At 39.8% G+C, this 26,712-nt stretch overlaps 1 protein-coding gene and 2 long non-coding RNA genes across 4 annotated transcripts in view; 1 reads left to right on the top strand and 2 right to left on the bottom strand.

The window, feature by feature from the left end:
* LOC126631250 (cysteine-rich receptor-like protein kinase 29) overlaps nucleotides 1-26,712 on the top strand; it is a 36,138-nt gene that overhangs the window by 5,448 nt on the left and 3,978 nt on the right. The window lies entirely within an intron of this gene.
* Nucleotides 4,992-7,006, bottom strand: LOC126631257 (uncharacterized). Its single transcript, XR_007626339.1, has 3 exons — nucleotides 6,768-7,006; nucleotides 6,582-6,680; nucleotides 4,992-5,206 (listed from the first exon to the last, which is right to left on the bottom strand). It is a non-coding gene; the product is annotated as an uncharacterized LOC126631257 (long non-coding RNA).
* Nucleotides 12,675-14,037, bottom strand: LOC126631258 (uncharacterized). Its single transcript, XR_007626340.1, has 3 exons — nucleotides 13,914-14,037; nucleotides 13,728-13,826; nucleotides 12,675-12,741 (listed from the first exon to the last, which is right to left on the bottom strand). It is a non-coding gene; the product is annotated as an uncharacterized LOC126631258 (long non-coding RNA).

Raw genomic sequence — 26,712 nt, forward strand, 5'->3', positions numbered from 1 at the left:
ATTTTACATAATTCATTATTAAGTTCGGTTGAGACCAGTTGTCAACCATCAATATTTCTCAGTACAACTCATGTTTAAGCATCAGCCAAACATTACACATTTACGAGTTTTTTGTTATATTATCTATGTGCCTATTGCACTGTCATAACGTACTAAAATAAGGCATCGATACAAACTGGGAATTTATGTTGGATTTGATTCACCATCTATCATTCAATATTTGGAACCCTTGACTGGGGATATATTTACCGCATGATTTGCGGACTATGATTTTGATAAGACAGTTTTCCCGCCATTAGGGGGAGAAAATAACATCATTCTGGAACAACGATGAGAAAATATCATTCCAGAAGAATGATGAGAAAAGACCGTTCCAGAAGAACGAAGAGAATTGGTCTTATTTTGATTCATGAAGCAATCAATATAAAAACGAAGTGAGAATGATTAAATGATGCAACGATATGTAAGTCAAATGCCATATGCATTTAATGATGCAATGAAAGTGATAACATCACATATACTTGCTACAAATTTGCCTACAAGAATTGGTGTCCCTGTTGGACAAAATAATGAGGCAGTAAATGAGTTATCTGTTGCACGCCTAAAGCGTGGCAAACTCTCAGACTCAAAATGTTCAGTCATTCGAAAGAAGAAGAATATGGCACTACTGAATTATTGCATTCCCGAAGTATAACTGTTGCATGTCAGAAGTATGACAGTCGCCGCATGGATATGAGAATGTTGATGTTTCATGCATGAAGCATGATAGATGTATAGGTTCCAAATGACTCAACCCCCAAAAGTGGAGATTAAAATCCAAGCTCTATAACGCTCCAGATGAGGTTATGATCCACATTCTCTAAATTATGACTATCATGTGAGAGATAGTATAATGTCCTTGAAGATGCAATGGATATCCAAAGAAATGAAAAGTTTTTATGCATGTGCATGCACATGAGAATATGAGATCACGGATTGATGATAGCTAATGATAATTTTGGTTTTTACAAGTAGCTACTAAATTCATCAAATGAGCTATATTGATATTGAGTCCCATTCTTTTTTTTTCGTGAAAGGAAAAATTATTGGCCAAAGATGGAGAAAGGCAATTCCATTACAATTTTGTAAGAACATGGAAAAATAGACCTATATACTTGAATACAATACCAATAGCCAAAAGATGTTGAACCTAGAAGGTTACATATGAGCATTTGTAATACAGTGAAATAAACTCACATGATATGACACAAGGTTACTAATGGAAACCTAAAATTATACTCTTGTAAACGAGTTCATATGAATGGAGAATTATATACGAAGGGTTGTGAGTCGCCCACATCATATCTTCATAAGTAAATCCCTCAAGTATACATGGGAGCAAATTGCTCTGTATATATTTCAAAGGAAAATGTGTCATGAAGTGTAGAAAATCCCTCAAAGGATTCAAATTTCTTGAAGTAAGCCCTGGAAGGGTAAAACATGAATTATGTACTGAATACCAATGCATGGTCTAAATTACCTTAGTGAGTACTATCATTATGATATTGTTGCAACATACTAAAATCTCTTGCAAGAGTCAATAACATTAAATTAGAACTTCTGAAGAGTCGATGACATTAAATTGGGACTCCTGAAAAGTCTAGAAAGATTATAAAGTGTTGAGAGAAATATTGTCTAGAACTGCAGATCGAACAATATGCCAACACGAATCTTATCCATGATGTTTATGATATTAAAGAATCTTATGGATTAAAGATCATGAGTTGAACACTCAAGTGGTTATTAATATTTAGACACTAATAAAAATCATTCATCCCTGTGAGGGAAAAGTTGAAAACGCGTAAATCTTACTATGCCAACTACAACACTATTGCCGACAAGCATGAATGACAAAGTCACATTCACACCACTACCTGCTATTGAGAAATTCCTATATATGTCAACCTCTATCTTCCATAACAAGGCAAACCTGCAAAAGTATCTAAACTCTTCCTCCTCTCTGAAAATGCATCTGCAACCAAACCTCTCAACATACTCAGTTTTCTTTCTCTCCGAGAATACCTCTTCAAAACAAGTCATACCAGAGCAAGAGTACCTCATATCATCAGGGACGAGAGCAAGAGTATCTCATATCATGCAATCTCCATGTCCTTTCTTTTGTCCTTGTTATTACCTGCAAGACAAGGATAAAGAAAACAATCAGTCAGAACCTGCAATCAACCTTTCGGTAAGGAATCGATTGCCTGGAAACCTTCCTGATTGCTTACCTAGTATTGATCTCGAGTAGCCATCTTCAACTGTTGATGGAGCTGGGTCTCCAGTCACCAAGAAGTGATGAACCATCCAAATGCAAAGGTTGCATTCCATTCTTGCATCAAGGGACAAATACTACAAGAGAAGATGCCACACATGCATGGGGGAAAACCAGGGAAAATACCACTTATGCAAGGGGAACATATAAGGCAAGTGAAAAATGATACATTGAAACATGTGTAGACAAGCGCAACAAACACGTGCTGATTCATCCCCGACAAAGCCGAAGATCACTTGCCATGTAAAGCTCCTCATGGTCCAATTTCATTCAAGATCAAGTCTTAAAGGTCCTTGAAGAAATCACAAGTCTGATTCAAGATCAAGTGTCCACCACCCTTGAATCAAATTCCGCTCCAGATAAAATAAGTAAATTCAGACCTTTGATGCAAGTCTAGCAAAAAGCCCTCCAACCCAGTTCAAGAAATAGCCTGTGGAAAGTCAACAAGTACAACAGATGTGTTACTACTCATCAGGGGGAGCATCCAAAAACAGATCAAGGTTTTAACGAGTCAATCGAAGACTTATGGCCATCCAAGGGGGAATGTTATAATATTATGAGCCATTCAATCTGTGGATGGCCAACCCACTATATCCCACTCATCCCACTTTACATGTCCTTCCACTAGGAGTTGCCACTACTTGCTTTTGGTGCTCCTGCTTTGCCTATAAATCAAAGGAGATACGAAGAGATAAATGAGAAGAAAAGAACGGAAGAGAGAAGCCAGAAGGCTCATGGTAATGAAAGGAAAAAGAAAGGAGAGAATAGAGAGAGTTATCTTTGTAATCTTATTATTTCAGATTATAAATGAAAGCATCACTACTGCCCTGATGACGTACTCCAGTCACACTGACTGTAGAGGAACCTCGTAAATTTTGTGTTTTGTTTATTTATTCCACCTCACACACCGTCAATTTTACAACACTTTTTAGTACGTACATACTATCTAATTTTTCAACAAAGTACCTTATTCCATATAAAAATAAATAAATCTTCTCGAAATAACCATCATTGAAAATATATTTCCGTATAATTTTTGTTAATTGATACTATAAGAAGTGGTATATGAGAACTTTGTTTTATTGATAATTATAAAAAAATTTCTTTAACTGATATTATAAAAAAGGGTGAAATTTTGTTTAGTTGGATTTTATTTTTTCGAACATTTCAGCAACAATTGATTTTATTGATAGTGAAGCTATTATGCAACGTTTTCATTACATGAACCTAGCCGGCACAATTATAACTTGTTTATATCGATAAACAATGAACGACATTAATATTATCCATTATTTAAAAAGATTGGTAGTCTAACTTTTTTTGGGACATTTTACCCTTTTAAATTTCGCCCCTCCTCCACCAATTCATGGCTTCGTCACTATATGCGTTAACATTCAATAATCATAAAATATACAAGAAGAAACTATGAAGTAGATTTTTTGGGTTGCTGTGCTTGAGTTGTAGAGATGGAAAAAGTAAATAAAAAAGAAATGATTAATTTGGTAGACCAAATCAAAGCCACTTAATGGAATTAATAGAATTAAGACAAATGTGAAGCAAATTTTGAGTTGTATAAAGTAAAATGATAACTTTTGAGTTTCAAGGGGCAAATGAGATCAAAATTGAGTTTCAAATGACAAAGTAGAATGAATTTTGAGTTTCAGAGAGCAAACTAATTAATGGCTTTTAAATTACATTGGGCAAAGTACAATTAAAATTGATATCTAGAAAGCGTAGTTAAAAATAAGTCATAAATTAATCTAAGCATTGAGGAGTGTTTGAAGCAATGACCTTTCCTTCTCCCAACATTGTGAAGGAAACTGATTCAACACTTCAACAACATGAGAAGAACATATTCTATGGCTAATGGGATGTTTAATTCATGAAAAATATTGTTTTTTGAAGACCTAAGTACAAGGACATTATAAATTTCGGAAAACGATCCTCTCCAGATCTGCCCCTCCAAAGTTTAGGGATCAAGTGATCTGGGCTTTTAAAATTTTATCCAACGGCCAAAAATTATTATAGCTTCTAAAAGTTTTTTACTAACTTCTCTGTTTTTAGCCGTTGGATCAAATTTTAAAGGTCCGGATCACTTGATCCCTGGGTTTTGGAGGGAAAAATCCGGGGAGGATCTCTTTCCATAAATTTCATTTAATTTCCATATTGTCGCAGCCGTGTGGATACGATCTTTGGTCAATGGCTCTTAGTCTTGTTCTTCCATTTATTTGTCTCTTCCCTTTCCTTTAACTTCCATATTGCCCCGCCACTCAGTACTACGGTTTGATAGGTTTGGTAGTATTCATCTTCACTTGTAAGTAAGAGATCTTACGTTCGAATTTCCTGGATGGTGAATTTGATACCAAATTAGGTTGCTCATTATATGGTTTAGCCAAACTACACATCTCTTTAGTGTAAAATATATTGTCGTACTAAATAAGAAAAACTTCCATATTGTCGCAGCTCCGTGGATATGTTCCTCTGGTCAATGGCAGAACCCAACCATTGGAAGTTTTGCCCTGTCCTCACTCTCCTCAACCACTCCCCCTTGAATCTTAGTGACACGCCCCGATCCCGATGTCCTCGTGACATCGAGATGATCACGTGCTGGCCGACACCCAAAGGGTGACGAAAGCCATTAATTTAAGTAAAAACTCATAAATAAGCTAAAACAGGCAGCAAGACTAGCCACAATAATACTACCAAATCAACTTCTAATTAATAACATTAGGATCCACGCATAATGTCAGAGCATACGTCTATTACAGAGTACAAACAGAATTTAAGATAGAGATGTGCTATATTACAAAAGATGTCGAAGCAGAAGAAGTATAACACTGGATCACTGGTAGGGAAAGGCCTCGTAGCTTATATCGTAATCCTCGTTCGTAGGTCCTGAAGGGGGCGCAAAACAAACATGAGTGGACCAATTTGATATAAATATAATAAAACAGTTATCAACATACTAACCCCCAAGTTTTATGAAAACACATATATAATGATAAACATAGGTTTTCCGAAACCTAGCATGATGTGCAGTATCTCAAATTCATAACTTGTATAAGTAATAAACACTAGTGAATTGTCCGATAACCTGCAGGCCCCATGCCGGCTCCCCGTCTCTGAACAGACAATCAGAGGAAAATACACTACAGGCCCCATGCCAGCTCCCCGTCTCTGTGCTAAATAGCCAGAGGAAACACACTCCAGGCCCTATGCCAACACCAAACCGTCGCCCGGGACGGACCGGAATCTATCCCTACGTCCCGTAGCGGAAAGGACCACTAGGTAAGTACAAAACCATTGAGCATAAACATATTGAAAAACAACTTCGTAGTATAAAGTCATCCATCATCTATACTACAAAGAGGTGTTCTAAACATGTTCTAATATCATATCGTCATCCATCGGATATTCTATAAGAACATGGGTCATAGGAAAAATAGTAATAATTCAATCTAGCCTCAGTAAGCATATATCTCATAAAGTACTTCGTAAAACATAAGTATTAAATCATGCTTTTCATGTATGCATTTCTATTGTTAAAACATGATTTTGAAGGGGTCCACTCACCGTACACCGACGGTGCAAAGCTATACCAAGAAGGTATAACAGAATCACCGTTAATAATTGCACCTATTCACATAAAGGAGTACCTTTGGTCAAACTCTATTCAAACGATTGAATTTGGGAAAACGGACTTCAAAAACGGGTCCAGGACGTCGAAATTAGCCTAGGAGAGGTCCTGAACGAAACCCCGAAAAGTCAACTCAAAAAGTCAACGTTGACCGTTGACCGGTCAAAGTCAACGTCAAAGTCAACTCTGACCGTTGACCGAGTCAACGTTGACCGTTGACCAAGTCAACAGTCAACAGTCAACTGGTCAGAGGTCAAAGTCCACTGGGCTTTGAATTTGGGTTGGGCCGAAAGGCCTTAAAGGGTTTTGGGTTGAAAACCCAACTCAGATTGGCCCAAGGCCTAATCTGCTTGGGCTACACACACGGGCCTAATGCCCTAAACATAACCGGCCCAAGGGCCTTAATTTTATAACAGAAATTAATTTAAACAATTAAAAGGAAATGGGTTGGATTGGGCTGGCCTCACCACACGGGCCTAAGGCCCGCTTGCTATTCGAAACCGGCCTGGGAGGCCTGGCCTCACCGGAGCACCACCACCGGAGCTTCACAGCTCCGGCCAACTACCACACACCACCCTAAAGTCTGATCTAGGTACCAAAACGAAGAGCAAGACGAATGGAGTGTTTTTATACCTTCCTTTCGTCGTGGAACGACCGGAGATGGCCGGAAAAAGCCCCGACACCCTCGGGATCGCCGGAGTTGGGTGTGCTTACACCCGGCTTCGATTCGTCCTAAAAACCTCGAAAAATCACAAAATAACCTCCATTAAAACTCATTCACCAGATCTTAGGACGAAAAAGTGAAGGTTTGGAGCTTACCCAACCGGGAAAAATAAAGGTTTCGCCGGAGTTCCTCTCCGGTTTCTGGGCTCGCAGCACGGGACAGAGGGAGAGAGAAGAAGGAGATGGGTCTTCTTCGCGCGGGGGAGACGGGTGCGTGCGTGCGGGTTGCTGCAGAGAAGAGAGATGAGGGAGCTATGAGAGAGAGACGAGAGAAAGAGATAGAGTCGGGAGGGACAGAGAGACAGACAGAAGAAAGAAAAGAAAACAGAAAAAGAAGAAGAAGAAAGAAGGAGTCACGGGGGGGGACAGAGAGAGAAGACAGGGAAATTGCTAGGGAGCTGCCACGTGGCAGTTTGAAAAGAAAGAAGGATCCAAAGTTTAGATCCTGATAGGGTAGTCCAAAAAGGGTAAAATTGATAGATTTATAATATTTAGGGAATATTACACACATATAATTTTATAAGTGGGGGCGGGTGTTACAATCTACCCCCCTTATAAAAATTTCATCCCCGAAATTACAACTTCAAGCAAATAAATACGGATACTGACTCCTCATCAGGTCTTCCGTTTCCCACGTCGCTTCTTCAGTAGCATGGTTCCTCCACAGCACTTTCACCAACGGAATGACCTTGTTCCTCAACACTTTATTCTGCTGGTCAAGAATAGCCACTGGTTCTTCTACATAACTAACATCCGGACTTACTTCCAGCGGCTCTAACTGAATAACATGAGAGGGGTCTGATACATATTTCCGAAGCATAGAAATATGGAAAACATTGTGAATCTGAGATAACTCCGGTGGCAACTCCAATCTATAGGCAACTGCACCAATTCTCTCCGTAATCTGATAAGGACCAACATATCGAGGACTCAACTTTCCTCGTTTACCAAAACGAACCACACCCTTCCAGGGAGACAACTTCAAGAATACAAAGTCACCAACCTTGTACTCCCGATCTTTTGAATGTTTGTCCGCTATGCTTTTCTGTCGGTCTTGAGCTGCCTTGAGATTTCTCTTTATCAGCTGGATGTTCTCATTGGTAGTGTCTACAATCTCCGGTCCCAACAATACTCGCTCGCCGACCTCTGCCCAACACAACGGCGTTCGACACACTCTCCCATACAAGGCTTCATAAGGTGCCACACCAATACTCGAATGGTAGCTGTTGTTGTACGCAAATTCAACCAACGGCAGATAGTTATCCCAACTACCCTTCCACTGAAGAACAGACACTCTCAACATGTCCTCCAATGTTTGTATTGTCCTCTCGGACTGACCGTTAGTCTGTGGATGATAAGCAGTACTAAACAGCAACTGAGTACCCATGGCAGTATTAAAAGCTTTCCAAAATCTGGAAGTAAATCTGGGATCTCTGTCTGAAACAATAGAGACAGGTACACCATGAAGTCTAACAATATTATCGATGAACAACTTCGATAATTTCTCCATTGAATAGGTTTGTCGAACAGGTAAGAAATGAGCGATCTTAGTCAGTCGATCAACAATTACCCATATGCCGTCCAATCTCGACCGCGTCCTCGGCAGACCATACACAAAATCCATGGTGATGTCTTCCCATTTCCATGCTGGTATCGGAAGATTCTGCATCAATCCTCCAGGTCTTTGCCTCTCTGCCTTCACCTGTTGACAAATGATGCATCTACTCACATAATCCGCCACATCCCGCTTCATTCCCAACCAATAATAGAACGGACGGATAGTGCGATACAGTTTAGTACTTCCCGGATGCATGGCATAAGCTGACAAATGTGCTTCATCCAGAATTGCTCTTTTCACTGCTTCGTTATCATGAGGAACATACAATCTGTTTTCCCACTTCAAGGCTCCATCACTTCGGATGATAAAATGCTTCTCTTTTCCTTTTTCCACCGAGACCTTAATGTTGGCACTCTCCTGATCAAGCTCCTGAGCTTCTATGACCATATCCACCAAAACAGGTCTAACTTGGAAATTTGCCAACCACGCTCCTTGCTCACCCGGTCTCACCGACAAGCCTGTTTCTCGAAGAGAAAATAGTAGTGGAACATGAATAGCTTGGAGAGATGCAAGCTGTCCATGATATTTCCGACTAAGTGCATCTGCCACTACATTGGCATGTCCGGGATGATACTCGATCGTGCAGTTATAATCAGTGATAAGTTCCATCCATCTTCTCTGCCTCAAATTCAAATCTCTCTGAGTAAAGATATACTTGAGGCTCTTATGATCAGTAAAGATGCGACACTTCTCACCGTACAAGTAATGTCTCCAGATCTTCAAAGCAAACACTACTGCACCAAGTTCCAAATCATGAGTGGGATAGTTTCTCTCGTGAATTTTGAGCTGTCTGGAAGCATAAGCAATGACTTTATCATGCTGCATCAGTACACAACCCAAACCTGATAGTGATGCATCCGTGTAGATATCAAACTCACCGCTATCGTCTGGAAGAGTAAGAACGGGAGCTTGAGTAAGACATCGTTTCAGTTCCTGAAAACTCCGCTCACAATCTTCATCCCACTTAAACTCCACTTCCTTTCGAGTCAACTTATTCAGAGGTAAGGCAATGGCTGAGAAACCTTTAACAAATCTTCGGTAATAGCCAGCCAGACCTAGAAAACTCCTCACTTCAGTAACATTCCTCGGTTGCTCCCACGTAGTTATTGCTGACACCTTCTGAGGATCCACACTAATCCCCTCAGCAGATACTACATGACCGAGAAAGCTAATTTGGGTTAGCCAGAACTGACACTTGCTAAACTTAGCATACAACTGCTCACTGCTCAACCTTTCCAACACCAACCTCAAATGCTTCTTGTGCTCGCTGACACTCTTGGAAAAGATCAGAATATCATCAATGAACACAATCACAAACCGATCCAGATACGGTCTGAAAACTCTGTTCATCAAATCCATGAATGCTGCAGGTGCATTCGTCAATCCGAAAGGCATGACACGAAATTCAAAGTGTCCATACCTAGTGCGGAAAGCAGTCTTCGGTACATCTCCCTCCCGAATTAACAGTTGATGATAACCTGAGCGAAGATCGATCTTAGAGAATATCTGAGCACCCTTCAGCTGGTCGAACAGATCGTCGATCCGAGGCAAAGGATATCGATTCTTCACCGTCACCCGGTTTAACTGCCGATAGTCGATGCAAAGTCTCATCGATCCATCCTTCTTTTTAACAAATAAAACAGGAGCACCCCAGGGAGACATACTGGGTTGGATGTAACCTTTATCCACCAACTCCTGAAGTTGAACCTTCAATTCCCTCAACTCCGCCGGTGCCATTCGATAAGGTGCTAAAGAGATAGGGTCTGTTCCTGGAAGTAAATCGATGGTAAATTCAATTTCCCTCGCAGGCGGTAACCCTGGTAAATCCTCCGGAAAAACATCGGTGTAATGCTTCACCACTGGCACATCCTTAGGACGTAACGAAGATTTATCCCTCGTTACTACATGGGCTAAGAATCCCACACATCCCCTACTCAACAATCTAGTAGCCTGAATAGCGGAAATAATACTACTAGGAAGGATTCGTCGCTCACCCTGAAATGTGATTGACGGTCGTCCAGGTCGATTGAACGTCACAGATTTCTCCCAACATGCGACATAGGCCCGGTGCCTGGATAGCCAATCCATCCCCAAAATCACATCGAACTCCGCCAAATGAAAAGGGACCAGATTAGCCTCCATCATTTCCCCTTCCACTACCACTGGGCAACTTTTATACTCCCACTGAGCACAAAACAGATCCCCTTGCGGCATTTGCACAAGCATATCATAACCAAGAGGTGTAGGTGGTGCATTTAAATTCGGTGCAAAAGATGAAGACACAAAAGAAAAAGTAGCACCCGGATCAATTAGAACTCTCGCCCAATTACCACAAATAAGTAACATACCGGTAATGACTTGAGGATCCTGATCAGCCTCCTGCTGTGTCATGGCATTGATACGTCCATGAAACTGACGTCCTGCACCACTGTTACGGTTACCACGAGCTCTGAAACCTTGATTATTACGGCCTGCTCGATTCCCCTGAGAGCGGCTACTCGAAGCTGTACCAAACTGTTGCGGCTGTCTCTGAGTGGAAAATTGGGTATTCTGACTTCCACTTCCACTTCCACCATAGCTCTGAGTGTAATTACCTCCATAGCTAGAACTCGGATTACTCCATCCACCATAACTCGGCACCGATGCATAACTCTCAGCAGGCTGTCCTGAAGGGCAAAATCTGGCAATATGTCCCATGCCTCCACACCTGTGGCACGTAACCTGCGATCGGAAATGACTGAAAGATCGCCTCCCTGATTCATTACCCGAACCCTCGCTGGAAGAACCTGAACCTTGACCCTGACGTTTGAAGGAATGAGAGTGTCTAGGGCCAACAAAGTTAGAAGAGCTACCAGATTCCCTCACACTCCGAGATCTAAAACCACGACCTCTCTGGTTCTGGTTCCGAGGTTGTTCCTGATATCTGGGTGGTTCCTGATACTGCGCCTGCTCCTCCTGGTGCTGAGTCTCCCACCTAGATTGTTCAATCCTCAAACAAGTCTCAATCATTTCCTCATAACTTCTGTGCCTTATGGCTGCCACTCGTTCACGATAATCAGGGTTCAAACAAACCAGCAACTGAACCATCTTCTCACTCGGGTTATCATAAGTCACCGGATGGTGTCTCGACAGGCGTCGAAAAGTATTATCCATCTCTGTGATACTCAGATCGCCTTGACGAAACTCCAGAAATTGTTGTCTCATCCTCAATTGATAACTGGGACTCAGAAAATGTGCACTGAAAGCTTTCCGGAATGCCACCCAAGACATCGAAGTGCCTCGTGGACGAGAATGCTTCACTCCTTTCCACCAAATCTTTGCAGGACCCTTAAGAAAAAACCCAGCAGTCTCCGCCCACTCACCTGGTGGACATCTCATACCCTCCAGAGTATCTTCCACCTGCTCTAACCATTCCTCAGCCTCCGGACAGGCTCCCACTACCTTAAGCTCTGGAATACCATGACTGGTAGCAATCTCAATATAGGTGCGATTCGATGATCTACCAGTAAGGGCAGTTCGCAAAACATTAGCCAATTGCTCAAGTCCTCCCCCTATACCAGAACGAGCTCGACGAGGTACATGCCCCCCAGCGGGATCCATAATTCTGATAAGAAATAAGAAAGATTTAGAACAACAGAAAATTAAGGATATAAGGGGAATTATAATTACCAAATGGTGGAAAAGAATCCTAAGTATGCTCTGAATGAATCATGCCCTGATACCAATCTGACACGCCCCGATCCCGATGTCCTCGTGACATCGAGATGATCACGTGCTGGCCGACACCCAAAGGGTGACGAAAGCCATTAATTTAAGTAAAAACTCATAAATAAGCTAAAACAGGCAGCAAGACTAGCCACAATAATACTACCAAATCAACTTCTAATTAATAACATTAGGATCCACGCATAATGTCAGAGCATACGTCTATTACAGAGTACAAACAGAATTTAAGATAGAGATGTGCTGTATTACAAAAGATGTCGAAGCAGAAGAAGTATAACACTGGATCACTGGTAGGGAAAGGCCTCGTAGCTTATATCGTAATCCTCGTTCGTAGGTCCTGAAGGGGGCGCAAAACAAACATGAGTGGACCAATTTGATATAAATATAATAAAACAGTTATCAACATACTAACCCCCAAGTTTTATGAAAACACATATATAATGATAAACATAGGTTTTCCGAAACCTAGCATGATGTGCAGTATCTCAAATTCATAACTTGTATAAGTAATAAACACTAGTGAATTGTCCGATAACCTGCAGGCCCCATGCCGGCTCCCCGTCTCTGAACAGACAATCAGAGGAAAATACACTACAGGCCCCATGCCAGCTCCCCGTCTCTGTGCTAAATAGCCAGAGGAAACACACTCCAGGCCCTATGCCAACACCAAACCGTCGCCCGGGACGGACCGGAATCTATCCCTACGTCCCGTAGCGGAAAGGACCACTAGGTAAGTACAAAACCATTGAGCATAAACATATTGAAAAACAACTTCGTAGTATAAAGTCATCCATCATCTATACTACAAAGAGGTGTTCTAAACATGTTCTAATATCATATCGTCATCCATCGGATATTCTATAAGAACATGGGTCATAGGAAAAATAGTAATAATTCAATCTAGCCTCAGTAAGCATATATCTCATAAAGTACTTCGTAAAACATAAGTATTAAATCATGCTTTTCATGTATGCATTTCTATTGTTAAAACATGATTTTGAAGGGGTCCACTCACCGTACACCGACGGTGCAAAGCTATACCAAGAAGGTATAACAGAATCACCGTTAATAATTGCACCTATTCACATAAAGGAGTACCTTTGGTCAAACTCTATTCAAACGATTGAATTTGGGAAAACGGACTTCAAAAACGGGTCCAGGACGTCGAAATTAGCCTAGGAGAGGTCCTGAACGAAACCCCGAAAAGTCAACTCAAAAAGTCAACGTTGACCGTTGACCGGTCAAAGTCAACGTCAAAGTCAACTCTGACCGTTGACCGAGTCAACGTTGACCGTTGACCAAGTCAACAGTCAACAGTCAACTGGTCAGAGGTCAAAGTCCACTGGGCTTTGAATTTGGGTTGGGCCGAAAGGCCTTAAAGGGTTTTGGGTTGAAAACCCAACTCAGATTGGCCCAAGGCCTAATCTGCTTGGGCTACACACACGGGCCTAATGCCCTAAACATAACCGGCCCAAGGGCCTTAATTTTATAACAGAAATTAATTTAAACAATTAAAAGGAAATGGGTTGGATTGGGCTGGCCTCACCACACGGGCCTAAGGCCCGCTTGCTATTCGAAACCGGCCTGGGAGGCCTGGCCTCACCGGAGCACCACCACCGGAGCTTCACAGCTCCGGCCAACTACCACACACCACCCTAAAGTCCGATCTAGGTACCAAAACGAAGAGCAAGACGAAGGGAGTGTTTTTATACCTTCCTTTCGTCGTGGAACGACCGGAGATGGCCGGAAAAAGCCCCGACACCCTCGGGATCGCCGGAGTTGGGTGTGCTTACACCCGGCTTCGATTCGTCCTAAAAACCTCGAAAAATCACAAAATAACCTCCATTAAAACTCATTCACCAGATCTTAGGACGAAAAAGTGAAGGTTTGGAGCTTACCCAACCGGGAAAAATAAAGGTTTCGCCGGAGTTCCTCTCCGGTTTCTGGGCTCGCAGCACGGGACAGAGGGAGAGAGAAGAAGGAGATGGGTCTTCTTCGCGCGGGGGAGACGGGTGCGTGCTTGCGGGTTGCTGCAGAGAAGAGAGATGAGGGAGCTATGAGAGAGAGACGAGAGAAAGAGATAGAGTCGGGAGGGACAGAGAGACAGACAGAAGAAAGAAAAGAAAACAGAAAAAGAAGAAGAAGAAAGAAGGAGTCACGGGGGGGGGGACAGAGAGAGAAGACAGGGAAATTGCTAGGGAGCTGCCACGTGGCAGTTTGAAAAGAAAGAAGGATCCAAAGTTTAGATCCTGATAGGGTAGTCCAAAAAGGGTAAAATTGATAGATTTATAATATTTAGGGAATATTACACACATATAATTTTATAAGTGGGGGCGGGTGTTACACTTAGACCAAGTTTGTAGTTTAATTTATTTTAGATAATAATAAAATATAATTTGTATAAAACGAAGATAATAATCATAATGTTGTAATCATAATGTTGTAATCTTACAAGCCATTCATAAAGCTTTCCCATACACCAATTACATAATATATAGCTCTAAAGAACATAACATAACATCCAATGGGTCAGTGAAGGGATAACATGTCAGAACGTGAGAACTTAGATTGTCTACAAAACAACTGATCTTTGCTGCAGCTTGGGTTATCTATATGTATACAAAAGCTAGCCTTTATTTTAGTATGAAACAAAATTATAATAACGAAGAAGAAACTATATATTTACTACTGTAAATGCATATCTTATTAATGCAGATAAGGGCATGGTTTTTGTCAGCTAACTCCAATGGAGATAAAGGTTGACTAAGCTTTCCGAAACTCGGTCGGTATGGTTCTGTGCAAACATCACCATTTTTAGTACCTTCCATCCTTTCCAAAACCAGCATATACAAAATCACTATTCTATAAAACACTCTCAGAAATGACTAGTTACAATTAATCATTCCAAATACACACAATTTTTAAAATCGAGTTATGAATTGACATAGACACCATAATCTGCAGGGCCTGCATCACAATTTGTGAATTTTCGTCTATCGATTTTATCACCATTGCTTTGATAATTCAGCTTCCATCAAACAACAGTGCTGTAACATATCGGTGAAAAAGAAATTTATTGAATCAGTTATCGAACTGATGGCTGAAGAAGAAGATGGTTCATATTCGTATGGGAACACAAAGTATCAAAGTCGAACCCAATTTTCACCACAAGGGTATGAATGTTCAGACTTCAGATGCACAACCTATTTTTTCTAATTGACAACCCCTTCCTCACCCATCATATTCTTCTAATTAACAACAATAGTAAGCATTCTAATTGACAACAATAGTGAGCATTACTATCAAAGGAAATCTGTAGAACATGAGAGACTGACTGACTAACCTTGCAAAGGCAGTCGTGGGTAGAGAGACTCGAGACTAGAAACGACGAGAGGACTCAGAGCCAGAGGAGGTCGCGGGTCACGCCGTCACGAGTCACGGGGGTGAGAGATTGAGAGTGAGATGGCGACACTGACTGAGAGTGAGAAAAGTAGCACCGTCGCAGGTCGCAAGGAAGAATACGAAGACAGGTAGCATGTGTGAGGACCTGCGGAGGCTGCGAATGGGAACTGGGAACTTGGGATTTGGGAAGGCTAAGGGAAGGGAAGGGTTTCTGACTAGAGTACAGAGGGAAGGGAAGGCCCGAAGGTGGCGAAGGGTAAGGGGGTAGGGTTTCAGACTGAAAGAATGACACCGTTTAATAATAAAGATATTAATTTATAATTAATTATAAAAACTTTAGTTCGGTTCGATTTTTTTCGGCTTTGGTTCGGTTTGGTTTTCGGTTTTCGGTTTTTTGAACCCACTCCTAGAGAGAGTTATCTTTGTAATCTTATTACTTCAGATTAAATGAAAGCGTCACTGCTGCTTCGAGGACGTACTCCAGTTGAACTAACTGTAGAGCAACCTCATAAATTTTGTGTCTTGTTTATTTATTCCACTGCACAAACCATCAATTTTACAACATGTTATCAACACAAGACGCTCTCGTGTTAGTGGAAAGCACAACGCCATAAATCATGTTCATCTCTGTTGCCTGGAATCTCACAGATAAGAAAATCTTTTCATTTCATCTTAAAATCTTTGTACTACTAATTTTCCTTGAACAAATATATATATGTTGTTGTATGACTGTATATCATCATTTGCAGAAGCAAAAGAGTACAGACTCAAAATTCGTAGAGAATCTGACTGCCTTGTAAACAGCCTTGGAACTCTAACTTGTAGACCTCGAATTGAAATGCTTTCTTCTTAAAGTTGTTCGTCCACCCAGTACCTACAACATACCAAATTTTCAAAAAATTCCAATGTTGCTATCATCGCAGATGCCTGAAATACCAAACCAGTTTCCAATTTCCGTAGAAAATTAGACAGGCACCTTATGAGTACCAAAACTCCATTTAGACACTCTTGACTCCAAAACTTATGGGAATCATTTCGACTTTTTCGAAACTTACCGGAGGAGGAACACCAATTGGAACTTAGCGTTACTATTATTTCTTGGGAACTAAAATGACTTCGAACTGTGAAACAATAATAAAAATAAAAGGGATGAAACAAAAGAGAGTGGCAGACCAAGAAAAAAAAAAGAAGCAAAAGATGGGGATTTAATGATTGCATTTTATGTTTTGGCATATTTATGTGCATGATGTTGGTTTAAAGCCCTATCACAAGTTCTATTTATTTATAGTGGGTAGAATTATTACCATTTGCTTTAAAGCTTTGATATTTATGTGAATGATGTTGAATCAAAGCCCTTGTCACAAGTTTTATTTACTTAAAAGCAATTTATTTACCATGGCTAGAATTACTGCCTATTGCTTTAATTTATTTATTGTACTTCTTTTTGTTACGATGAGTACATACTATACCCAAAGTTCCTTGATCAGATCAAAACTTGAAGTTTCTTGATCCTCATCACATAAAATGATTAGACCCGAAGTTCTATCATGCAAAAAGATCAGGCATGAAGTCCCTAGATCATCAAGATCGGACATAAAGTTCCTTGATGAGTACCTTAAGTTTGAAGAGCGGAAGTGCCACAACTATTAAATAAGGACCATAAGTTCCTTGATGTATGCAAATGATGATATAATGCATATTTGCTGTAGAGTTTACATCTCAAAGTTTTGATGATTCATGTCACTGGGCATTGATGTTGAACGCCATGTTCCTCATGTCCATACCCATAAATGGTTTAGTAGAAGCATTTATTAAACGGATGAAATTGATTACCCGCGCTTTGCTCATGAAAAAGAAATTGCAAGATGGGGACATACCATGTTACATGATGCATTATTAGTTCAGTTGAGACCAGTTGCCAACCATCAATATTTCTCAGTATAACTCATGTTTGAGCACCAGCCAAACATCACACATTTATGAGTTTCTTTGTTATGTTATCTATGTGCCTATTACACTACCATAACGTACTAAAATGAGACCTGAAGGCAAACTGGGAATTTATGTTGAATTTGATTCACCGTCTATCATTCAACATTTGGAACCCTTGACTGGGGATATGTTTACCGTGCAGTTTGTGGACTATCATTTTGATAAGATAGTTTTCCCGCCATTAAGGGTAGAAAATACCATTCCAGAAGAACAATGAAAATTATCGTGGGATTTACCCATTTTGTCTTATTTTGATTCAGGAAGCAATCAATGTGAAAATGAAGTGAGAATAATTAAATGATGCAACGATGTGTCAATCAAATGCTAGATGCATTTAATCATGCAACAAAAGTGATAAAATCACATATACTTATTTGCACGGCTGAAGCATGGCAGACCTTAAAACTCAAAAGGTTCGGTCATTCAAAAGAAGAAGAATATGACACTATTGAACTATTGCATTCCCGAAGCATAACTGTTGCATGCCGAAAGCATGACAGTTGCCATATGGATACACGTCCTAGAAAGGACAATCCACGGACATGGGAATGTTGATGTCTAATGCATGAAGCATGATAGACGTATAGGTTCCAATGACTCAACTCTCGAAGTGGAGATTAAAATCCATGCTCTATAACACTCAAGAAGAGGTTATGATCGGCATTCTCTAAACTATGACTATCCTGAAAGAGATAGTATAATGCCCTTGAAGAGGCATTGGATATCCAAAGAAATGAAAAGATTTTATGCATGCGCATGTGCATGAGAATATGGGATCTCGGATTAATGATAACCAATGGTAATTTTGGTTTTTACAAGTAGCTACTAAATTCATCAATGAGCTATGTTGATATTAAGCTGCGTTCTTTTGTTTGTCGACAAAAGGAAAAATTATTGGCCAAAAGGGAGAAAGGCAACTCCATATCAATTTACCAAGAACATGAAAAATGGACCTATTGTACAAATCGCCAACTGATGTTGAACCTAGAAGGTTACATAGGGCATTTGTAATACAGTGAACTACACTCAAATGATATGACACAAGGTTCTTAGTTGAAATCTGAAATTGTAATACACTCTTAGAAACATGATTTCTCATTATGTAGCTTGTCCATTTAAATGGAAAATTATATATTACATGAAACTTTATGAGATGCCTGAAGCGTATCTCCACAAGTAAATCCCTCAAGTATATGTAAGCAAGTTGCTTTGTATAAATTCCAAAAGAGAATGTGTCATGAAGTGTTGAAAATCCCTGAAGGATTCAAACTGCTTGAAGAAATGCCTGAAAGGGAAAAACATTATGTACTCAATACCAATGGTTGGTATAAATTGCCTTAGTAAGTACTATCATTATGATGTTGTTGCAGCATACTAAATCTCTTGCAAGAGTTAATAATATTAGAATGGAACTCCTGAAGAGTCTAGAAAGATTATAAGCTGTTGAAAGGAATATTGTCTCGAACTGCAGATCGAACAATAAGCCAACACGAATCTTATCCATGATGTTTATGGTATTAAGGAACCATATGGATTGAAGATCATGAGTTGAACACTCAAGTGGTTAATTAATATTTAGACACTAAGAAAAATTATTCATCCTCGTGAGGAAAAGATTAATGGATGTTTGGTCCAGAAGTACTACATCTTAGTGAAGTATATGCTTTATTGTATTTAAATAATACATTGAATGAAATAAAGCTTATCTATTAATATCTCTGAGAAATTACAGACATGTATATACACATGAGTTAAAATAAACAAACAGGAGGGAGCCTTCACAAAGGTTGCTCACGTGAAGCCTCAGTACTTGGAAGTACCCTAGATGGGGGAGGCACCGAAGGTTGATTATTTGGAATCTCAATACTTGGTAAAACTTCAGATGGCGAAGACAATAGGTGCCTTTGGAATAAAGCCACAAACCTCTCATTGTCACTTTGAGTCCGACTTTCGGATTCCAGTAGTTGGTCGAGCTTTCTTTTCATGCTCGTCGAGTAATTATTTGCCAAGCACGTATAACACTCTATTCTCGTGCTTGAGCTATCTAATCTCTTGTTTAAGACTTGCCACCTCAGCCGTCAATGATTCAACTTGGTGAGTTCGAGTAAGTAGGCATTGGCTCATATTAGAAACGGAGCTAGCACACTGAACATTAAGAGCCAATGAGTCTTAAGAGCAATTCCACCCCTAAAGGCTTTGTGCCAGCACGACAATCCGAGTTGCAGGAAGATCACGTTTTGGAAGGGGGACATGGTGTTGAATATATGGATTTATCAAGGGAAAGGGGTTGATAGGGTTCCAGGGATCAGGATGGGTTCCAGGGATCGGGATGGGGTTCCAGGCGTCTGATGGGGTTCCAGATAAGAGAGACGGTAACCATGACGTTAGCATGGCGTCAGATAAGCCGTCTCCTTCCTCTGTCGATTTTAGGTTGGCTTGTGGACTGGCTTGGGCTGGGTGCCAGTCTATTCCACGGGCTGGAGTGGATGCACTGACCCCCAGCCTGGTTTTTTGACTGGGTACTGGCACATTTCACCTCCGGTAGAAGTGCTCTAAACGGCCAACTCATCAGATCATTCTAAAAGGATTCTGTTATCCTTTGGAGTGAGAAGATTTCTAGCCACTACTATAGCGGTTATGTTATTCTTTATCACAGAGTCTCCAACTGTAAGAGGGCCATTAAAAGATAAGAAGGATGGGCGCCATATATTATCCTGACGCTGCTCTTCTGTATCCCTCCCGAGACTCAAATCTAAACAAAGGTTAGATAGGCAAGCCATTTTCAAAAATGATGAAAGAAAAATGAGGTCAGATAAAATCTCAAAAGTGCAAGAAATAGAAAATTCTACAGGCAACAGTTTTTCCAAGCATACGTTTTAAACACAATTGACGCCTCTATAAAAGAAGAAGCAATATGGCCACTTGTTCAAAAAATCGAAGAGACACCGCTCTCCGAATTTCAAAAGTCGAATTTCCTAGATGAAAGTTTGTCGGTACCTTCCACACACAATCGCAGCTTTTTTGGATATCACGTGCAACTTTATCAAAAATCTCTAACAAAGTTGAAAATGCATGAATCTTACTATTCTAATTACACCATAGTTGATGACAAGAGTAAATGCACAGCACCACCATTTGCTATTGATAGAACTCTATATATGTCGACCTTTGTCCTCCATGGCAAGACAGACTTACAAAAATGCCTAAACTCTTCCTCCTCTCTGAGAATGCATCTTTAACAAAGCATCTCGAAATACCCAGTTTTCTTTTTCTCCAAGAATACCTCTTCAAAACAAGTCACACTAGAGCAAGAGTATCTCATATCATAAGGGTCGAAAAGAAGGGTATCTCATATCATGCTTTCTCCCTGGCATTTCCTTTGTCCTTGTTCTTATATGCAAGACAAATAGAAAGAGAGCAATCAGTCACCACTTGGAATCAAGCTCCCGATTTGGAATTGATTGCCCAGAACCTTTGCTTGGTTACTTACCTTGCATTGCTCTCGAGTACTCATCTTCAACTATTGATATGATGTTGGCTATTACACTGAAGCAGTCGAGCATGATGAGGTCACTGAGAAGTGATGTTCTGAAAGACCATTCAAATGCAAGGGTTGCATTTCACTCCTGCATCAGGGGACAAATATTGCAAAGGGAACATATAAGGCAAGTGAAAATGATACATTGAAGCTCGTAAAGAATCAATAACCGCAACAAACACGTGCCGATTCATCCCCGACAAAGTCAAATATCACTTGCCACGTGAAGCTCCTCGTGGTCCAATTTCATTCAAGATCAAGCCTCGACGGCCCTTGGAGAAATCACAAGTCCGATTCAATATCAAGTTTCCACCACCTTTGAATCAAATTTAGCTCCAGATAAATGAAGTAAATTCAGACCTTTGGAGGAAACTAGAATGCCCTCCAACCCAGTTCAAGATCAAGCTGTGGAAAGTCAACAACAAGTAAGGCAAGTGAAAATGATACGTCATTTTGGGGGAAAACATCAGGCTAAGGAATTTGAAATCAGGGGAGAAATTCATCAAGAGGAGCACCCAAAAATAGATTCAGATTTTAAAGCTTTCCAGAGAAGATGCCACATCTGCCTAGGGAAAACTAGAAGACATACCACTTCTACGGGAGATAGATAAGGCAAGTGAAAATGATTAGAATGGTAGCCAACAACGACGTCCTATCTTATGGCCATCCAAGGGGAAATGTTGTAATCTTACAAGCCATTCAATGTGTGGATGGCCAACCCACTACAACTCTACATGTTTGTCCACTAATCCACTTGCTACCTCATCCTTCCATATAAATTCACACACAAAAGACATAAAACCTCATGGCTGAAAAGAGAAAAGAAAGAAGGAAGAAGAGAGGAAGAAGAAAGAAGCCACAAGGCTCATGGCAGAGAGAAGAAAATGAGAGGAGAGAATAGAGAGAGTTATCTTTGTAATCTTATTACTTCAGATTATAAATGTAAGCATCACTGCTGCTCCGAGGACGTACTCCAATTACAATGACTGTAAAGGAACCTTGTAAATTTTGTATCTTGTGTATTTATTCCATTGCACACACTGTCAATTTTACAACACATAATATATTCATTAAGTAATTAAAAAATTAGACATAAAGCATGAACGCATATGATACTGTAACACACTAAGATTGAAATGTATGGTTCGTCACTCTTTTCTCTCTTAATAATAATCGCCAATATCATCATTGCAGAAAAAGGATATTTGATGATTTCATTCATCCTTTTATATGTTCATTATATGCTTCATCAAATGTAACTCATCAAGTGATCCTTAATGGCCTTTCTGCCCTAACGTCTTTATATTTATCACTCAAAATAATACAACACTAAAGTTCTCATGCTCCATAAACAACCTCAAGTATTTCAAAATATAATTGTGTATATATTCCATTGTAAATATGGGAACATGATTTTCCAAGATCAGAGTAAAGTGGATCGGAATACATATGCCTCAGAAGTCCCGTCATGAACTCATAGCTAGTTTGGTATTACTCTGTTTTTTTTTTTTTTTTAAATATTCTACTGTGCTTTGAGAATAAACAACTGTATATAAAGCAGTTGAGTGTTTGCTAATTTTTTTCTAAAAGTGCTCTTAACAAAAAAGCAGTGTCCAGTGTTTGTAAACTTTTATATAAAACTGCTGTGATTATGTTAAATGACTAAAAGGGTATGTTGTTGAATGTGAATAGTTTTTTTTTTAATTTTTATTTATAATCTTAATCTTCTCCTTTATATCAGTCATTGAGATTATCAAGCTAAGAGCTTTGTTTTTTCTGTCTAATATTTTTTTCCTCCCCTTCTTTGATCTGCCTTCAATCTATCTGACCTGTCTCTCTCCTTAACCCCCATCTGAAGAAAAAAAAACTTCAGATTCTTCATAGGCTTTGAACTCATAAAAGAGAAATCGAGGCTTTGAACTCAGAGAAGAGAAACCAAAAGCTTGGAGTCGTTGCCAACGACGATCGTAAGCCGAATGCAAAGAAGAAAAATGATCCGAATTTGGTTTTTGGATCTGCAGATTGTTTGGGACCCGACCCAAAGACCGTGCAAAAGCTGATTAAGGCTACGGAGTTCAAGGTTATGGACACGATTTACGTCGGATTTAGGGGGTGTATTCAATTGGGATTTTGAGGGATTTTAATTCTTTTAATGAATCCAAAGGTATTCAATCTAGATTTTAAGTGATTCTCTGAAATTCAATGTGTATTCAATCAGGATTTTAAGATAATTTATTAAAATCCTTAGAAATCCGGGTGTATTCAATTAGAATTTTAAAGGAGTTTATAACATTCCAGGTGTATTCAATTAGAATTTGAATTTAAAGAATTTGGAAAAGTTGAGGAATTAGAGGGAATTGGAGAGATTTTGTAGTGTATTTTAAGCATCCACAAATCTGACCTCTCCCCATGAGATTTCGAGGGAATTGAATCATAATTTTACATGGAATCTCTACAAATCAGTTAAACTCCATAAAAATCCATGAATTTATAAATCCATTAAAATCTCTTAACTTCGCAATTGAATACACCTTCCTTAGTGTTTTCTACGCGTCTTCGCCTCTAATTTTGGTCGTTGCCTTCTTTTGGAGAATGAACAGTACCGCATAACGAGTGATCTCCGTTGGTTGCTACGACTCAATTTGGTGTGAGTGTCGACATTTAGAAGAATAAAAACAAAATGAGTAGTTTCAGCTTGGTAATTTGGCAGGGCTGCTTGGATCCATGGATTCCTTAGAATTCTGGGAAAATAAAAGTTAAATATCGATGGAGACTAGAGCTAGAGATGGATAGTAGGCAGTAACAATGGTTAGGTAGAGCAGCGGGTGGCAATGGAGACTAGAGCTGGTAGGAATGAGCCATCATGAACATAGCTTCGTGGCATTTGCGCACATTAAGGTACACAGAGTAAGTGTTGGTGAAGATGTTAGCCAGATTTCAAAGCAATCAATGGACCTAACTAGTAACTCTGAGTACCACCTTATCGTTGGTCCTTTCAAGGTGGACAAAAACATCTTGCACATCTAACCATCGTTGTTATACAATGCTATGGCATTCTGATAGTGCATAATATCGTAGTCTAGGTCGGAACCGTAGCGAAATGACTTGAATCGTAACTGGGAGAACTTTTCTGGTAGAGACATAGCTTCGATCGCCATTGAAAGTGGGCTCCTGAGCCAGACTATTGGCCTGTTATGGATGCGATGATGGGTCATCTCTGACCAAGCCCTTTGGGTTTTCCCTATCTAAGGGATGTCGTCTCTTACTCTTCAGAGGATTTGGGCTTGTTAATCTCAGGCCACAGGGCTCCGCTCTAGGTGCCCCTATCGCTTTCAAGGGAAAATAATCTTACAGGGCTCAGAGCCTGCTCGCAGAAGACACATTGGCAATTTGTCTATCACGCAAGGCACCATTGTTTGGATTAGTGATGTTTTGGACAGCGGGTGACATTATTGGTTCTCCTTAAGAGGTTATGGTACTTATGTTCCCGTAACTGAAAATAGAAAATTGAGTTTTTTTTGGGGGGGGGGGGGTAGTTCCACCTTAATTCTCTAAGTTTTTCATTTGTTTTTTTATATCCATGAAATTGTAGTGGCTTTCAGCTTGAGCCGCTATTTGGTTCTTCTACAACTTGTTGACAGAGGTGTGAATCTTCATTAAGCTCTCCAAATCTAGTCCATGGAAGGTGAGGGGTTTGTTGATCTACTCCTCGTTGTTCCCAGGTGCAGCTGCTACTCTTTATAGTTCATTACTCGCTCCAGGAGTGGCGAAGTCATTAGGTAGAGGTTATTTATTCTTAAACGAATGCATCAGATAATGGATTGTCCCCATTGATAGGGTTAACATTGCATTAACAAAGATGAACCCTATATGGACCGACAAAGAGATATATGTTTTTTAGGATATAATCCTTGTACTAAACCAGAAGAATCCTAGAGGATACCTAAGAGTAAGGATACCTAGGAGTAGAGATTGTATACTTTTAAGAGTATGATTACTTCTGGCACACACCAATTCCTAAATTGTAGGAACTCCAAAACTTATGAAGAATCTGATTGAGTCTTTATCCGGATCAGATCTCTTGTCTTGTGGAACAAGTATGGTCATTCCAGCGGAGTTGCTCGGACTTCACCTATTGCCCCGGAGCAAGGTGATGGTGGCACTGTTGCTCCGCCTGATACAGCTCTGCTAAGAGCTACTAAGTCCATTACCAGACTTTTGAGGTAACAGCATTTCGATCAGTCTTTCTAGCCCTTGAAAATCATGACCCCACAATGCGATTAGCACTATGATGGAACTCACCCACTCCAACTGGTTACATGGAAATCAAGAATAGAGGATATGCTTTATTAAAGGTGTTTAGAACAAGCCAGCACGTATGTATGATGTTGATTGGACCAAATAAAGATTAGTGAGATTTTTTGGCGAAGAAGTCTATAATTGCCTTCGCTAATGAAGATGTGTAGTTCTGATAAAGGGGAGCCTAGTCAAGAGAAGTCTGATCAAGAGGAACTTGGTCAAGAGATGTTCGATCATTAGGAGTCTGATTATGAGTAGTTTAATCAAGAGGACCCTAATAAAGAGTAGTTTGATCAAGGGGAGTCTGGTCATGAGTAGTTCAATCAAGGGGAGCCTGATTATGAGAAGTTTGATCAATGGGAGTTTGATTAAGAGGAGCAATCTTATTTTGGTATACCTCCCTCATGATCCAGAGAGGGAGATTGTTGGGATTTTTCAAACCATGATGAGTTGTCTTAAGTCTATTAGGAATTATAGACTTATTTAGTGGTTTTACCATTTAGAGTCGTTTCCCAATTGGAGTGGTTTTCCCAATTGAGTACCCAAGAGTTGTTTTCTCAATTGAAGTTGTTTACGCAATCAGAGTTGTTTTCCCAATTGGAGTTGTTTACGCAATTTAAATTATTTATCCATTTAAGTTATTTTTTTCCAATTGGAGTTAGTATCTCAACTAGAGAAGGATTCATAACTAGATTCTAATTATGATTAGTAATCCTTATTAAAGAAGACCTTTATTATGTCTATGTAAATGGACTATTGTACTAGTTTTGAATTGGAGCAAAAACAATAAATTGTACACCACTCAAGGAGTCAAAGTGAGAGAAGGACAAATTTCTATTCTTGTTCTTTCAGGTTTTTCGTCAAGCATAATTCTACAGGCTTGGCAAGATTCCATTGCAGTCATGATTGATATAGTGAAAGATTGTTATTCCTACCCAGTGGACATAGGCACATATAGCCGAACCATGTTAATTCTTGATGTTAATTTATCTTGGTTATTTGTTTTTGATTTCCGAGTTTGTTAAACACGATATTCACAAAATACACGATGAAGAATTAGTTTTGGAGCTTAAAGTTCCATACATTAGTGCAATTGATGCTTTATTTTACTTAGCTCAGTGTATTAGACTGTACATCTCCTTTGCTGTCAATCATTTAGCAATATGTAGCAACGCGCCTACATGCAGACACTGGACTGGTGTTAAAGAATTATTTGTTACCTTAAGAGTACTTTAGATTATCAAAAGATAAAAAGAAAAGGTAATGCTACAGTTGTCATATTTTCATCCCACATTTGTACTACCTCTTTAATATAAGTAGGATCACTAACACATGTAAGTCTCATCTCTATACAAGAGGTGGTACAAATGTGGGATGTGTAGTATTTTATTAAAATGAAAATAATCACAAAATGAAAATACATGGCGGCATGTAGTGCTCTTTGTGTTTGTGATCATGGATGTGAA

This window comes from Malus sylvestris, chromosome 8 (assembly GCF_916048215.2).
Source record: "Malus sylvestris chromosome 8, drMalSylv7.2, whole genome shotgun sequence".
Classification (NCBI taxonomy): domain Eukaryota; kingdom Viridiplantae; phylum Streptophyta; class Magnoliopsida; order Rosales; family Rosaceae; genus Malus; species Malus sylvestris.